The following is a 17486-nucleotide window of genomic DNA, read 5'->3' on the forward strand; positions in this document are numbered from 1 at the left end:
AGGCTCAATTATTTTCCTGCGTGCATGTTCAGTCACTTGTCGTGACTGAATGTGCAGACCCCTTGGACTGCAGCCCACCAGGATCCTCTGCCCATGGGGATTCTCCAGGCAAGAATACTGGAGTGGGTTACCATGCCCTCCTCCAGGGAATCTTCCTAACCCAGGGATCAAACCTGTGTCTCTTATGTCTCCTGTATTGGCAGGCAGGTTCTTTACCCCTTTTTTCCTACAGGGACTTGCAATGACTAAAATTTGGAGACCGCTCCTCTCAGCTCTGTGAAAGTAGGACTCTTGCTCACCACTGTATCCCCAGCAGCCAGCATCATGCCCGACACATAGAAGATGCCAATTAATACGTGTTGACTGAACACTTGTCCCTACAAAGTGAAAACTCCCAGCACTAACTAGGAAGAAAGCCCCGATATCCCAACCATACGTTCAGGTTCCCAATGTTTTGTATCTGTGAAGATTTCCTTGCTTGTTGCTCCTCAAATTCCGAATCTCAGACCAGCTGTGTTCACCCACGCTTAGGGATGGTCCATTCCCAGCAGAGACACACTTCTGTTGCGCCAGAGGTGTCAACAGCCCCTGGGGCAGCCCGTGGTTTCTTGGATTGTTTGCCTGACCTGCCCTCGTGGACAGTGAGGCCTGGGCGGGGTGGGGCTGGGGGGCTGGCGTGCGAGGTGCAGCTCAGATCTTGCAGCGTCTCCTGTGGAAAGCCTGTGCACTCCAGTTCCTCTGTCTTCTGCCTGTGCCGCCCTTGCACTCAAACTAATTTGAGTTCTTCCTTTCTGCACTGTTACAAAGGCTCCTAGGGGATTGGGGAGTCAGAGGTGGGGATCACACCTGGGCTGGGAAGAAGGAGCAGGACAACAGGAATTTTATCAAAGAGTGAAAGGGCCTGACAATGTGAGGACAGAACCCTTCCTCCTCCTCTGACAAAGGGCTGGTGAAAGTGGAATGTCACTGGACAAATTCTTGTTAAATTAAAACCAAACTAAAATCACCATCTAATGTGGGTGAAAAGATGAAACTAGCCAAGCCATGTGGGCGTGGATTTCCCACAGGGCCCTTGGAAGTCCTGCTTTGGATACAGGCTCAGACCCCGTAAATGTTATTCTTCAGTCATTTTTAGAATTCCGCACCGGTTGAGTTGTTTCTAGATAGGTTTGTGGGTTGCTTCTTCTCTAAGAGATGGAAGGCTGGGTGGGGTGCAGGAGTAGCACAGAGAGGCCTGTGGAAACATCAGACCTAACCACCAAGGAACATCTGGGCTTGGAGGTCCTCAGGGCAGGGGAGGTAAGCGGGGGAAGAGGCCAACAGCTGTATTTGCAGCCACAGGTGCGGCCCTACCCAGGGCAGCCCTGTGGGATCAGCTGACCTGTAAGCATCATTCCTGGAGCTAACAGCACATACCAGGCTGCCACTGGCCAACTGGTCCCTGGCTTTCCTTGCTTAAATCTCCACCACCTTCAACGCTGCCCATGGGGGTGCAAACAGCAGACAATCTTCCTCCATTCAGAGAGGAAGCAGTAACTGCCGCAGAGCAGAGCTGGGCGTCTACAAAGGCCACTCCTGCGGCTGCACCCCTCCTGCATGTTCAGAAACAAACAAGCTACTCCTTCCACTTCTGTGCGGAGATAGCCCTGAAGCCGGCCTTCCCCAAATGGCCACCTGCCAGACTCTTCCAAAGGACATTTCTCATTTATTTAAAACACATGAAATTCGATAGGAACCTTCAAGACTTTTTAAAAGATATTTTAAAGGTATCTCAAAAAATTTCATGAAATGCATTTTAATGGTACTTTCACTACAAATATGTATAGTCATCAATTATGTATATACGTACATCAAATATGTGCAGTCAATATACATAGTCATCAATTCAGTAATCATTTAGTCAGAGCTTGCTATGTGCCAGACAGTTATGCTGAGAATGTTCAGTGCAAAAGGCAAACCCACGCACTCACACATGTGTCTGTCTATAAACAGATAGCTATGAAATTTGAACTAAAACATTAACCATCTAACCTTGATATCAAATAAATTAGTTGCTTAACAACCAAACTGATAGTAGGAAAATGTTTTAAATGATTACTGTCTGGCTATTAGGTCTCAATTAAGTGTATTCAACTGAATCGCTTTGGGAACTTTTTAGAAGCACGAATGTCAAGGTCACACCTCAAACCCACTAAATCAGGATTTCTGAGAATGGGCCCCAAAAATGTGTCCTTTGAAAATGCTCTCAAGAAATCTTGATGTTTCCTCCTTGTTCAGAGCCACTGATCCGGATGATCTTAACAGTAGCTGACCAACTTGAGATCCACATTATCTGTTACTAGTAGCTAGCTCAAAACCAAATTTCCTTATCATTTGTAAGTAATCATCATTAACTGTAACCACACTAATTGAGTAGGGACCATATGGCGGGGTGGGGCCACTTTCAGCTAATGACACTATGACCAAAGCAAAAAAGGACATGGAGTCCAGGCAGGTCACGAGGGAAGGAAGGCAGGAAAACGACATTGAGTACTTAAGTAAATGCCCCAGAAATAAAATCCACCCCAGACACCAAGAGAGTGGCTTAGGGAACCACAGACCACGTCCAAAACTTAGGAACTAGAAAGACAGTCTGCAGTCCACCGCTGGTTCAAGCTCCATTTGGACAGGCCCAATTAATGGCATCCCATAATAACTGGTACATGGGCAAACAGGGGCCACGATTCCCCACACTAAAAACTGGGAGGAAAACAGAGGAATGTTATTAATGTCAGGGAAACCCATTCATTTAAAGAGGTTCATTTTCACTCAAGAAAAGGGTGAGTAATAACAAATGTTTTCAAGCATTTTCTATGGAAACTATTCTAAGTGCCTTAAGCAAATGAACCAAACACTACTATTAGATACCTATGATTATCAGAAGCCCTCAGGTCAGGTCCCAATTAAAGCAGCTTCAGAAGGGCAAGTTTAAAAACCTCCTTTCATCGACAAGACTCTCTGTGTTCCTGCCCTGGTGGCATGCCCCTGACCTTCGGTACACTGACTTTTGGACATTCCAGCCATGCCACAGGCCAGTGTGAACAAAGAAGGAGCATCCCTATTAAGCTTGATCACAGCCATGATTACTAGTAAAGCCCTCAAAAGCAACACTCCCCAACAAAAACAGAATGTGAGCCACAGGTATAAGCCACATACATAATGTTTACATTTTCTAGTAGCCATGTTAAAAATAAATAAGAGGTGAAGTTAATGTTAATATATTTCATTTAGCCCAATACACCTAAAACATTATCACCTTAAAGTATCCATATGAAAAAATTATTGATGAGTTATTTTAAATTCTTTTTTCATGCTGTCTTTGAATTCCAGCATATATTTTACATACATCTTAATCTGAACTACCTGCATCTTTTTGTTAAACTCCCTTGACGAATAATTGATAAATATAAATTTCAAGTGCTCAGTAGCCACATGTGGCCAGTGGCTTCCATACTGGATGTCTCTAGAGGAATATAAAGGTTAGCTGCAGGGAGTGTCAATACTCAAAATCACCTCTCACTGCTAACTTCAGAGGATGCAAGCTTTCTTTTGATTTTTAAATAACAGCCACTTTTCCTTACATTCTCATCTTCAGAGGATGGAAATCCATCCTCCATGGTTTGGATGTCTTCCATTTTCAACCTGAAAATTGTTGGGGATAATTCCTTTACATTTTAGGAGTCTCTTATGCAGAAACTATTTTTCAATCGTCCCTGGCTGAAGCTAGTCCCATGAGGGCTTCCTTGTTGGAGTCTTTGGAATTTGGTAAATAAGAGCCTGTCAGCCCTTCCTGGGCCACTGGGTTATCTCTGACTCGCTCCACAGCCCTCTGATGGGGCCTTTCGGCTGTTCCGTGAAGAGCCCACTCTTCCGAGAACCACAGGTGGCAACAGGGCAGCTGCTTGTGCACCCTGAAGCCCCTCGGTCTCGGGGTCTGCCTCCCTCTGCAGCTGTCCTCAGCCTCTCTCCTGCTGGGCAGGGCCCAGGGCGGCCCTGAAGTACCACTGCACATGGCACATGTGTAGTGCACAGACCACCTTGGGGGTTGGCACCTGTTTCAATCATGCCTACCTTTTTTGTGTCCCTCTTCCTTCTTTATTTTTTTAACTGTTAATACACCTTGTAAGGAAATTATATTCCAGAAGTACCCAGAATCCTTCTCCATTGGCTTTTTTTTTCACTTTTGAAAAACACATTCTTCAAGAAGGCAGATGAGAATTCCAAAACCTCAAGCTTCAAGAAGGAGGGGCCAGTCTGACAGTTACTACCATGTACGAACTTGTCTAACATTTTTAAAGTCCTAAAACATAATTTGGGTGACTAATATCCCCTGGGATAGGCCAGACACTTGGTTTCTTCCAGCCCCACCCAAATTCCCAAGTGGATCTCAAAAACATGCTGTCGGAAAGCCTGTTCTGTTTGTTTTGAAGTTCCAAGCCGAAGTTACATGATCAAAAAAATAAACCCCTCCTGCTGCACTAGCTGACCACGCACAGAGGCCCTGGAAGGATGTCAGTTGTGGGACGTGGTATTTCGGTGGGCCGTGGGCAGCCATGGTCCACGGAGAAAGCAAGCCTGCCCTTCTGATGCAACACCTTGGCCAGGGAGGGTGTGACTGGCAGCATTCTGAGAGGGACTCAAAGAGAAAATAAGGGAGGATTGATGGAAAAGAGAAACTGGAGTACCTGAGGAGGCCTCAGCTGGCTCGGGGGCAGAGAAACAACCTCTGTGGAGTGGCAGGACCTACGCCACAGGAAATACGGAAGGCAGACCTTGGAGCCTACCCTCAGGATGTGCGTGTGCTCCTTGCAGGATGCCCTTTGTCGCTGAAGCCTTTAAAATGTTAAGTATGAAAAAGACTAAGAGAAGTTGGAGGGGGACAGGGGAAATCGGCTATTCCTCAGCAGATCTCACCTCTTAAAACAATGCTCAGTGCCACCAAGGGGTCAGCAGCTGAATGTTTTCTTCCTGCTTTCAAGGCCTGTGCTTCCTTCTCTCCCTGCCCTCTGTGAGTCTCAAGATTGTAATTATAGGGAAGGTAGAACTTTTACAACTGTCTGGAAAGCACATCAGGCTTTTTTTTTTTTCTGGACTTTTAAAATTCTGGGATTTTCCATATTAGCCATCAAATGAATTCCTACGGAGTTTCTTGCTAATCCCTGCCTAGGTGATACTAGACAAACACACACAGACAAAATCAGTATAGATTCTGGTTGGAGCAACCAGCAGGCTGTATTGACAGTAGAAATTATTGACAGTAGAAATTCTAAAATCTTTTGTTCAAAGGCAAGGATGTTTCCTGGGATTTTTCTTGTGTTGAGCAGACAAGAAGCAAGGGAAGCAGTTGCTGATGGTGACTAGGGAGCTGGCATCAACTGGTACTGTGGCCGCCGCATCATTAAACCACCCTGTGAGGAACGACTGTTCTGTTCCATCTGACTCATGAACGGGGCAATTATTTGAGTAGTTTGGAGGGCCTGTGGCCTGTCATCTAGGAGGAGCTGCAAGAAAAGGGTTGGTAGGGAAAAAAGCAAGTACTGTGTCACAAACCTTAGAGGCTCTATTTCCAGTCAAGAAATCCTTCTAGCTTTTACCTTTCAGAGATTATCAGCCGTTAGTTGGCTGGAACCTGATCATTTTAAAACAATTTATTTGGCATATTAAACTCAATTTGTTTGGCATATTAAACCATACAAAAAATTGTATGGTTTTTACAATTTTTAAAAGTCCCATGCAAGAAGGGCCTCTTCAATCCAACTTTTGCAGTGACATTTAAAAATTGGCCATCAATATATCTGGACAAAACTGTAATTGAAAAAGATACATGCACCCCTACATTCACAGCAGCAGTATTTACTATAACCAAGATATGGAAGCAACCTAAATGTCCACTGACAGAGGAATGGATAAAGAAGATTACTTTAGCCAAAGAAGATGGATAAAGTAATGTGGAATATTACTCAGTCATAAAAAAGAATGACATAATACCATTTGCAATAACATGAATGGACCTAGAGATTATCACACTAAGTGAAGCAAATCAGACAGAGGAAGACACATATCATATGATATCATTTATATGTGGAATCTAAAATATGGCATGAATGAATTTTCATGAAACAAAAACAGACTCAGAGAACAGACTTGTGATTGGGGGGGGGCGGGGTGTGGAGATTGAGTAGGGAGGGATGGACTGGGAGTTTGGGATTAGCAGATGCAAACTGTTCTATATAGAGAATGGATAAACAACAAGATCCTACTGTATAGCAGAGGGAACTACATTCAATATCCTATAATAAACCATACTGGAAAAACAATGAAAAAATGTATAGAACCATCATCTTTAGTGGAGGCCTTCATACCCTTGAGTTCAGCCTTGTTAAAAGTTTTCCTGGGTTAACCAACCACCAGTTTTTCCCAACCAGCCCCATAAGGAAACGATTTGATTAGGAAAGCCAACGCCACAGAGCTTCGGTGCACACTGACCTTGGTCTGTCCTAGTCATCAGAATGCTGCTGTCTCAGTGCAAGCCCTCCTGCCCCCTGCCCTCCCGACTCTCACACAGGTGAGATGCAGAGCAGCACATGGAGCTTTCCTTCAAACCAGAGAAAGGCCCAGAGATTCGTTTCACCCCGGCAATTTTCCTTCTCTGCAACACGAAGGTAGTTCAAGGATCTGAGTCTTTGCTTAAGTGATACCTTCTGGGTAAACAAAATGGCATCTGTAAGCATGGACATGTATCTAGCAGTGGACACACAAATGTCTTTTCAGGATAGAAACAGAAACTTGTCAACAGAATCAGGTTAGGGAAAGGGCCTGGGCCAGGAAAACTTCATTTGTTATTGTGTATTTTCTAAAGCCATTTAAATTCTCCAATCGTGTCATTATGTAACTTCTGTAACAGAAATGCATCTATATTTATATCTGCATATAAATATAGGTAACATATAAATATAATATTAAAAATATCAGCTGAGTCACTTGACTCTATAAACTGGGTCTTATAAATTTAACCATTAGAAAATAGTTGAATCCAAACTGAGAGATATTCCGCAAAACAACTTTTGCATTTTTTGAGCATTTCAAAAATGTCAGTGACATAAAGAAGCCGGGGCCAGGGTAGGGGGATGTTGAGGAACTGTTCCAGATGAAAGGAAGCTAAAGAGACCTTACAACAAATGCAGTGCACGTGCTATTCACATGCTGTGTTCATTTGACCAGTTACTTAACCTCTCCAAGCCTCGATTTTTCCATCTCTAAAATGGGATGATAATAATCACTATCACTCTATGGGGCTATTTTGCAGAGCTAATTAGATTGTGCATGCATGTGCCCAGCACATAGAAAATACTCCTTAAATGAGAGTGTAATTGCTTCTTTAAAAATCTGTTGTTTTGAAGGGTCTGACTCTAAGGTATGAAAATCAAAGATCATTTTTTAAGCAGTCACCTAAATTGTAGAAAGAGAGTTACTTAGTGAGGGGTTCAATTTTTCCTGAACAATTTACTATGAGCAAAATCATTGAAAAATGATACTTGTAAAGGGCAAACTTATTACACAATGACACTTCCAAGGTTTATTATTCCTAGTATTTAACTACTTATCTCTTCAATTTTAACACAAAGCTAATCATTAATATTATCATATTCTAGAAGTAATTATTTTAAAAGCTTTTGCTGTAATAGCTGAAGCCAACCTGGCTATTCCCGGTACTGAAGAAAGTAAAAGTGTTTATTTTTTTTAGGACTGACATGAAAGATTGATTTCTGATGCCAAGAAATCACTTAGCATTCATGAGACTTCGACTTCACAGCATCTTGGAATATGTTTATCCTTGATCAAAATTCTTCCTGGGGCAAAATGCCAATACCTTCTGCCTCGTACCTTCCCTAACAAAATCTAAAGAGAAGTTAAAGGCAAGGTCATGACCCACTGCTCCTCAGCCATGCTGGTGAACACTTTGGAATGTCGTGAGCTAACATGAGCTATAACCACTTTGAGTCCATTTCTTCTGGGCACCCCTTGTCTTGTGGATAATACTGTACCTCGCTTTTCAGTACAGAAATTGAGATACAAAACTGGAAAGAAAAGGCTGACATCAGGATATCCATTAGGATAAAATCATCGAAGTCCCCAAGCTTGGGCCCCAGTGCCCATCACTCCCTGTGTGAAGCATGAACAGTTGGTAAGGGATATACATGCTTTCAAAACAGCCTCTTAACTTGCAGGGCGATGGGTATCTTTTACAACTAGCCCAAAGTTTAGCACAAATGAAGATAATTTTTTTTTTTTATTTTTAGACTGTTATATAATAAACATTTAGAGAAATCTCTATTTCTATAAGATTGTGAGCTTAACCATAGAAAAGTGCTAGACACTATTTTCAGCACTCCACAAATATGAACTAATTCAAACCTTATAATGACCTTATTATTGTCCCCATTTACAAAGAAGGAAACTAAGGCATTAAGAGTTAAATAACTTATCAGAAGTAGGGAATGATCCCTAAAACACATTGTTAATTAAGCACATTGCACTATAGAGTCGAAAAAAATTTAATATATGCCTTCGTGGGTATGTGTGATGTAAATGTACAGAAAGACGCCTAACTGGACAAATACACTTGAATCACTGTTGGCTATTACTTCTGGACAGGGAGGGAGTAGTAGAGTGGGCAAGATAAGCAAAACTTTCAGATTTTGCTCTTTTTACTTCTGTATCATTTGCATATTTTACAAGGCAATTATTTCAGGAATTAACGTTCATAATTTGTTATCTTAAAATCAGAGAACCAGTTCTAACAAAGCAACCACAGAAACGAGCTTATCCTTCTTCTAAGGCACATAAAACTCCATGTGTGATGTAGTGTTGCACTAATCTCCACCAAAATTTCTAAACGAGCGTTTATTGCACACCTGCCAGGCGTCACACTGGGTGCTGTTGTGTATTTTATCTCACTCGATCTTCACAAAATCCTCTTAAAACATAGATTCAATTTTTTATTTCAAGATTGTAAAACAGTATCGGGGGCACTTGGGGTTATTAGAAGGGAATAATTTATGTAACACTTGATGTCGTACTTTTCTCATTTGTCTTTTACCATAACATCATCCTAAAATATGGTGACATAGGAAGCTCAAGAGATTATTACTCCCAGTTTATACGTGTGGAATCTAAAGCTCAAAAAGAATAAGTAATTCAGTCAAGATCACAGTGAATGATGAGTGAACACTATAAACAAGAATCCAATCTCCTGGATCTCAACCTTATATTCTTGCCACCAGAGTGTGGCCTAACTGGCCTAGTTACATTGCCATCTTAATGCCAACATTTGTACATAGAGGCTTGGATATGAGCTCTCAGTGACCATCGAACCAGTGCCCCTCAATCCTGGCTACACAACAGAATCACGTGGGGAGCTTTAAAATACATTAACGCCTGGGGATTGTCCCAGACCAATTAAATCAGAACCCATACAGGTAGGGTTCAGACATCCGTATTTTGTAAATGCCCTTCAGTGATTCTAAGTCAGAATCGAGAGCCAACCTCATGAAGCAAAAAGGTGTCATCTGAAATGCTAACTCCAATTCACTGAAAGAGGTGCAAGAGGGCTGTGTGGGAAGGACCATGAGAGGGCATCTAGGCTTGGGGAGAGTGTGTGAGCAGTGAGTGGGGTCTGCTGTGGATGCAGGAGGATAGGTGGCTTGGGAGATGTGTGCCAGGCAGTCCCGATCTAGGAGGAAACCGAGGCTGGAACACTTAAGTGGTTTACCATGGTAACTAGAGGAGCTAGGAAGAGTCTAGTCTAAGCCCAGGTCTGCTAATGTCCCGCTCACTCCTCCACTTCTGTATGAAGCTGAGTAGCTCCCAAACCAATTCAGGAGCACCAGGAAGATGTCGGACCAGCCCTGTGATTACCCTGACCATGGCACCCATGCCACACCTGCCATCTTGTGAGTCTCCACCCAGCATCACTCACTGCAATGTGCAGAGGCCCACAAAACAGGCGCGGCCCATGGCAGCCAGCAGCGCCAGGCGCTTCCAGTCCCAGCTGCTTTCACTGCTGCCACCATTCAGGCTGACCTTAAGAGAGAGACCCCAAGAGGAGCAACACTGGGCCTGGGGCTGGGAGCTGCGGCCACAGCCTCCGTTTACTACTAAGGCACAGGAGAGGTCGCTCAGGAATGCACCTGGCAACAGGCAGCTGGCCACCTCCTGCCTGCCCCAGGCAATTTCTCCGGCAGCGTCCAAATCCCTGCGTGTCTTTGAAGCCTCTGGGAGAGGTGACTTGTGCGTGTGTTTGTGTGTGTGAGAGAGAGTGTGAGTGTGTGTGTGTATGTGTGTGACTCAGAGATCTGTCATAAACACCCCATGAGTCACCCACTTCCTGACCAACACACGGTGGAGACAGCTTCAGGATGCACAAAAGCACAGGAAAAGAGCCTTGGGGCCAGGAGCAGGTTGTATGTTTTCAGGAAACTGGTTACTTTTAATATAAATACACACACAGCCCCAAGCTAAAACTCGACAAGTTTCGGGTCTCTTACTGAGGCAATTCTGTTCACAGTGGCTGTTTTCTATTGTGGCAAAATATACATTACATAAAACTTACCATTCTAACCATTTTTAAGTGTATCGTTCAGTGGCATGAAGAGCATCCACACCCATCCCCAGAACTTTTCATCTCCCCAAAGTGGACCTCTGTACTCAAAAACAAAGCTCTCCTTTCTCCATTCCCACCCAGCACTAGTAACCACCGATTTCCCTTCTGTCTCTATGAATTTGAAGACACTATCTGCCCATTGTGCTTTATTTCATGCATCATTTATCACTTCATCATTATCATTTTTAATGGAAAAAATGGGTAATGCTTTGAATTCTTGGTATTTATTTCTTTAAGAACTCCCTAAATATAAACAGAAATGATTCTCCTGAGTTTCTATTTCTACTGGGTAGCTATAGATGGAGAAGTAGAGAAGGCCAGAGGGGGCTCCAAATGAACACGGAAGTGAGCTTCAGAGCACCAAGCCCAACACACTCTAGCTGCTCATACAGAGACCCCCAAATGCCACAATCCAGTGCTTTCCCTGGGTAGGCAACCGTGGCTTTGGAAGGCAGCCAGCTGATGTGTGAGCCACATCAGCACATGAGCCACACAGGGCTCCCCACCTTAGCAATTTCTCTGGGAAACCCATAAAAGAAACGCAGAGCAAGCAATGAGCATCGGTGTCTTTGGTTCACACAGTTGAATGGTTGTTAACACTCTGTCGTGTAACGCATCTGCAGACCAGCTCTGGCTCTGCACGCCTCTGCAGGAAGGGGAGGTGGTGCCCACAAGGACTGCAGCTTCTTCCAGGGGAACCTCACCAAGCATATCTCCTGCACCCCGCCATCGGTCTTGGGCCAGTGTGGACAACCCCTCAGTGTACAGGCTCGAGAGAACCAGCAAGTGGTTCACTACCGAGATGTTCTGCGGAAGGTTTCCTCTAAGCAAAGGTTTCCAACTTGGGTTCATGAGCATCCTATCCCATGGCCCCATGACCCAAAGAAGGTCAAGAATCTCAGGATCTGTGAATACTTTCAGCTCAGACCATAAACCAACCACAACCAACATTGTAGGGAATACAAACACTTGTGAAAGGTATAATCTCTTCCTTCAAGAAGCTCGAACCTGGTGAGGAGACTCAGTCTCCATGGAGGTGAGTCTGCCAAACCCTCCTTGGAGGAAGGTGCTAACAGAGCTGAGTTCCATTGGGAAGGAAGGGTTCTGGAGGAAGTTGAGTCCTGGAACTCTCAGGGGCCAATTCTGTTAAAACATGTGGCCTTTTTGGTGTACAATCAGTCTGTTTTTTAAATTTCTGATCTTTAATCTCTTTGAAACAGGCCCTGACCATTAGCTACCAAGCCCATGAGTGGCTGGTCAGTGAGAGGAGACCCACCCTCCACCAAGCTCTCCCTGAGGGAAGCCGAGGCGGCCCAGCACTGCCCATTTCTACAGGATCAGAGGCACCGTCAGAGACCTCGCCTGCTGATTCATTTCCACACCTTGTCGAGCTCCACCTACAGAACAATATGTAGAAACGTGTCAACAGCACACACCGAGTCCTGCCCCCACTCCCAACATCCTAAAGCAGCTACAAAGGAAATTAATGGTTTCTCCCAGAGGCTTTTATTTACACAAATGTAAAACCCCTATAAATACCATCCCAGATTTGTAGACCTCTTCTTGTTTTTCTCCTGTTGCTTGGAATGAAAGAATGAGGATGGTACGAAAATAAACCCCTTTAGTACTAAGTAAGAGTGATAGTTTGGCGGCAAATTGTTAAGTGAATCTGGGTGTGGTATAAGGACACTCATTGCAGTCAGTCACCTTTTCAAAATTAAACACAATCAGGTCCCACACACCCTTCCAACATCTCCCTCCCGCTGCTCTCAGGACAAAGGCAAATTTCTCAATGGGGCGTACGGGGCTTGCCTGCCTGTCCCTGGTGCTTCTCCAGCCTCATTCTGCGTCCTTCTCCCTGCCCCACAGGTATGTGCTTTCAATTCTGCACTTGTCTCACACTCCCTCTAGACTCAGAACACAAGCCTGCTATTCCTGCCCGGAATGCAGTTCCTGCTCAACCCTTCATCTAGTTGATGCATTCTAGCCCTTGCATTCTCTAGAGCTCAACACAAACTTCATTTGCTCAACACAAACCTCACTTCAACAGTTCCTGACCCTTGCATCTCCCTGTTTTTCTCCTTCTAGCCTCACCACCACACCCTCTTTCTTTATGTGCTAAATAAATGAGACTATCACTTCTTCTGTCACGTTCAGATTTCCCGTGAATACTGAGAAGTAGTATGGGATGGCAGATACAGAGTCGACGCATCAATCCAGTTTTCTAGTGTGCCTTTCTCTATCACAGAGGCTGGAAAGATAAAAACCTAGTTTCCAGACTCCATTTTCAAACGACTTGGATTTAGAAACTTAAGAAGGCATGAGGTACACATTCTGCTAGCACAGAGCAAAACTGGAACTAGAGCCAAGAGTTCTGATCTCCAACTTACAATGAATTATATTCTTAGAGCCAAAATTTCTTGGACTGGCTTCCTGATGGTGGCGGAAGTAGACGCTCCCTGGGTAGAGCCATTTCTGGGATCCAGCTCTGGTAGTCATTCGTGGAAGACCAGCCTGAAGACTGTTTCTTCTAAGCCCCGGATTCTCTATACTAAATCTCTTTCTGCCTAAACTTCTAAAGTGGTTATTGTTACCTGCCCTGGACCCTGTTTGATATATATTGGAAAGAGCTTCTGGAACTATAAACTGCTATGGAAATGTGAGTTATGGTTACTCATCACAAAGCAGAGCTGCCTTCTGGAAAGGGGCCATGGGAATAGCCATCAGTCACAAAATGTGCTGTTTCAGGAAGACTCACACTCTTGACATAGTATCCCCTGTGTCAATAGCCATTTTAAACCAGAATCCTCACCAGAAACACGGAAGTGTCCCTAAGTTTCACTTTGGAATCCAGCTTCCCTTCTACAGCCTTATTTCTGCCTATCTGGAAAACAGGAACAGTGTGGAGTTGGCAGCGTGTGGCTCCTGGGGAGGTTTTACTAGAATTGAACATCTCCTAGAGCGTAACCAGGAAGGGCCAACATTCCAGAATCAGGTGGAAAGCCCATGAGTCATTCTCAGTGGCTCATACATACCTCTCTCACTCTGGCAAGTCTACCCTGAACCCTTGATGCCTGCTCATCCTGCAGTCACTCCCAGCTCAGGCGGGGAGGGAGAGGGCTTCGGGCTGCTGCTCACTCCCCTCACATTTTTCACCACCCAGGGCAGACCATCGCAGCACCTGGTCATACAAGGCCTGGCTGAGGCTCCTGGGGTGTCATCCAACAGGATGACAGCACAGGGGTCTTGCTGCTTCAGCACATAGTTTCTCCAGCCATCTACAAACCCTGGCTCAGCTTCAGACAGCTCAGCTGGAATGCCCCAGGCGTGGCATTCATGAGCCTGAATGGAAAGCCTAAAGCTCAGCAGGAGAGCCAGTGAAATTGAACGAATGTCACCTAAAGCAGCCTTAGGGCCTCCGATGACTTGTCCATCTCATTTTACCACTCCTTAAGGCTTGTGGTGATCACCTGCCAGGATGAAAGCATCTCAGCTCAAGGAGCTAGCAGGGTAGAAGTGATAACTGAGAGATTAAACACAGAGCGCTGGAGATGTGACTCAGGAGAAGTAGAGGTGGGGGGTGGGGAGGGGCAGGGAAGAGAAAGAATAAATCAGCACCAGATAAAACTGTGTTCCTGACTGGCCTGTATGAAAATGACTGTGCGTCCCTTCAGGGTGGGAAATGTCCTTTTTTGATGGAATAGACAGCACGTCAGTGTTCTTGGTAATACTGGGTACCCTGGCAGCAGTGTTTTGGGAATACTTCCTCAGACAAAGCTTGGGGCCAAGCTGCCCTTGAGGAAGGGGCAGCTGAGCTGTAGAAAGCCCCACATTCATCCTGTTTTCATCTAGGGAAGGTCCAGCCATATTTGTTTCACATGTTGCACTTCTTGAACAATTTCATTTGAAAAAAAGAGATATTTGGGGTTTAAAAAGAGAGAGAGAGCTGGAAGGCCATCTGAGAAAGAAGCACTAGGCTAAGAATCAGGGAGCCTGGTTCTACCACTACTTTTCTGGGCAACCTTAGCAAGTTATTTCATCCCCCCTGGGCTTTAACTTCACCCAGACACAGGAAAGTATTGGCTTCCAAAGGTTATTGTCACAGAAAACTAACTGTATTCAATATCCACAGATAAACCATAATGGAGAATAATATAAAAAAGAATGTATATATGTGTATGACTGAGTCACTTTCTGTACAGCAGAAATTAACACAATATTATAAATCAACACAATATTGTAAATCAACTATATTTTAATTAAAAAGTAATTTTTTAAAAAAAGGGAGAAAAGGTCATTGCAAGGGTTCTATGAAGGAATGAGGCAAAGACTGTATCCAGTAGCTATCTATGGTCTCCTGGAAAACCCTCCCCAGGAGAAAGACAGAAGCAAATATACTTTAGACCAGGGGTGGGACTCTAGAATCAGAAAGCACAGTCCCCAAGGACTCCCAGATGAATTCTAGGAAAAAGGGACAGCAAATAAAACAGGAAACAGCTACTGAGCTTAAAATTCATAAGTCATTGGGAGCAAAGCCCCACTGCTCTAGATCCACGCAGCGAAGAACAACTCGGAGGTGAGATAAAGGATACCCTGGAACTCATCTGGGAGGCCAGTTCAGGTCGGTCACTGAGAGGCCCCCACGTGTGAACAGAGATGCAGAGCAGCATCCATTCAGGGCAGCCTGGGGCAATGCGGCTTTAGCGGGCAGCAGCAGCAAGTTCTTGGAGCTCTGTGAGATCAGGGCCACAGCAGGAGCCCTCACCACTGGCCAGAGTCAGTGCAGGAGGGAGGGGATTCAGACCATACATGGCCACCCTGGGGACCCTCGGAAACAAAGGTGACCTCAAGGAAGGCTGAAGGACCTGCCTCAGGAGGTGAGGACAGAGCCTGGGACACACAATACTGATGGCTACCAATGGCTGTGGCCTGGCAAATGCAGACAACAAACACACCATGCAGGTAATGGTTTAAGATGAGCCAATATGAGATACCACCCACGCAGTCCACGGCTAATGCTTTGCTGACTTCCATAGACTTAAGCTTGGTTCATACAGAATAAGAGAAGAGCCCCTTTTAGCAAGCTGGCCAGGGAAGCTGCTTTGAGCAGGTGAGCTCTGGCTGGGCCATGCAGGGTGGGAAGAACCAGAAAGCTTCCAGGCAAAGCCAGCAGCATGAGAGGAAAGCACCAAGGCAGAAAGATGGGAGGCACTTCCAGGAAAGTTAGGGGCCTGGCCAGCAGATAGTCACACAACCAAGGAGCTGCAAGAGAGAGATAAGGGACGTAGCAAAGGACTTCCTCCAAAGCAGCTTCGGAGCCTGCCCGGGCATCAGGACTCCTGGGGCTGAGTCAGCTTAACCTTGGCACTTCCGTTCCCTGCCAAGCAAAATGAGGACAATGACACCTTCCATTTACCTCTAACTGTAAACTGTTCAGGAAAATTCATGGGCTGATGTCTGGGAAAATGTCTTCAGAGGGCAGATGATAGGTTCATAACTGGTTTTCTTAAGCAGAACTAAATGTTTCTAGGGGTGAAGTCATAGACAGACCCTTTTGAGAGTCTGCAGGAAACTTAGGACTCTGATCATGAAAAAATAACTCTGCATATTCACATATCTCGAAAATGTTCATACAACTTGCAGTGATTCTTGGAACCCTGAAGCTCATCATAGAACCTTCAAGATGCATGATGCCCAAGTGGAGAAACTGCTGTCTCAGGGAAACTATCAATATTTTACAATACTTTTTCACCATTTTATATGGAAATACCCTGAATTGAGTAATTAGAAGTATCCTGGGTCATTTCTATTAACAGGTGGTGAGATGAGACGGCTAAGGACACACACTTGAGAGTCAAGCAGGCTGAACTTTCAATTCTGCCACATGCTGTGCGGCTTCAAGAAAGTGATGTAAAATGATCCACAACAATCGGGCCATTCAACCCAACATCACCCTGGGTACCAGTGGCTCCACTCCTACAGGTGGGTGGGAGCTTTATGTTTCCTCCCACAATAACCTGCTACTCAGGTTATGCTTCAATGAAAGCAACTCTCAGACAGACACACAGACATTCCCAGCAACCTGGACAGACACAGTCACAGAGTGTTTCTGAAGGTGGATGGGGTCCCTTGGTGCCCCTGTAGGATTTTTGCATCAAGGCAAACTCAACCATGTTCTGAAGTCAGGATCAGCCAGTCTTCTTATGGATCCAGGGACAGAACCTTCCGTTAATGTGAGGGTCCCAGAAGTAAGTGCTGGGCCACTGGCTTCGCCAAGTCAGCTCTGTACTTTGTTCCTACAAGGGCAGAAATGGCTAAGCAGTCTTCCTAGCCTACATATCTCTTGCTGCCACTCATTTCATCAATGAAAACCTATTTCTAATATCTCTTACGCTAATCAACAGATGCTCTGATGAGAATATAGATAATGATATTTAAAGTCCATTTTCAGAGAGTGGGTTTCTGAGGGAGAGCTTTAGATGTTAACGAACCACCACTGGGGGTAATTAAGTGTATCTCACATGCACAGATGCATCACACTGTCTACAATGAAGTTATAAAAATAAATTATAAACAATATAACAGCAAGTTACTTAACTTTATGAGTTTGTTTACTCATCTCCATAATAAGGACAAAAATACGTATCTCACTGTATTCTTTTGAGAAATAAATGAGATACTAACAATAACAGCTAACACGTATGAAGCATCACATGCTGTGAGGCACATTGCTAAGTACTATGCATGGATTACCTCATTTCATCCTAACAGCCAACTTGTGTAG

General features: G+C 44.6%; 1 long non-coding RNA gene across 1 annotated transcript; it reads right to left on the bottom strand.

Moving 5' to 3' along the window:
• Positions 1–5240: 5240 nt before the first annotated feature.
• On the bottom strand, positions 5241–14116 carry LOC133235502 (uncharacterized). Its single transcript, XR_009732566.1, has 2 exons — positions 13515–14116; positions 5241–5540 (listed from the first exon to the last, which is right to left on the bottom strand). It is a non-coding gene; the product is annotated as an uncharacterized LOC133235502 (long non-coding RNA).
• Between the last annotated feature and the right edge of the window lie 3370 nt (positions 14117–17486).

Source organism: Bos javanicus, chromosome 2 (assembly GCF_032452875.1).
Source record: "Bos javanicus breed banteng chromosome 2, ARS-OSU_banteng_1.0, whole genome shotgun sequence".
NCBI classification, from domain to species: Eukaryota; Metazoa; Chordata; class Mammalia; order Artiodactyla; family Bovidae; genus Bos; species Bos javanicus.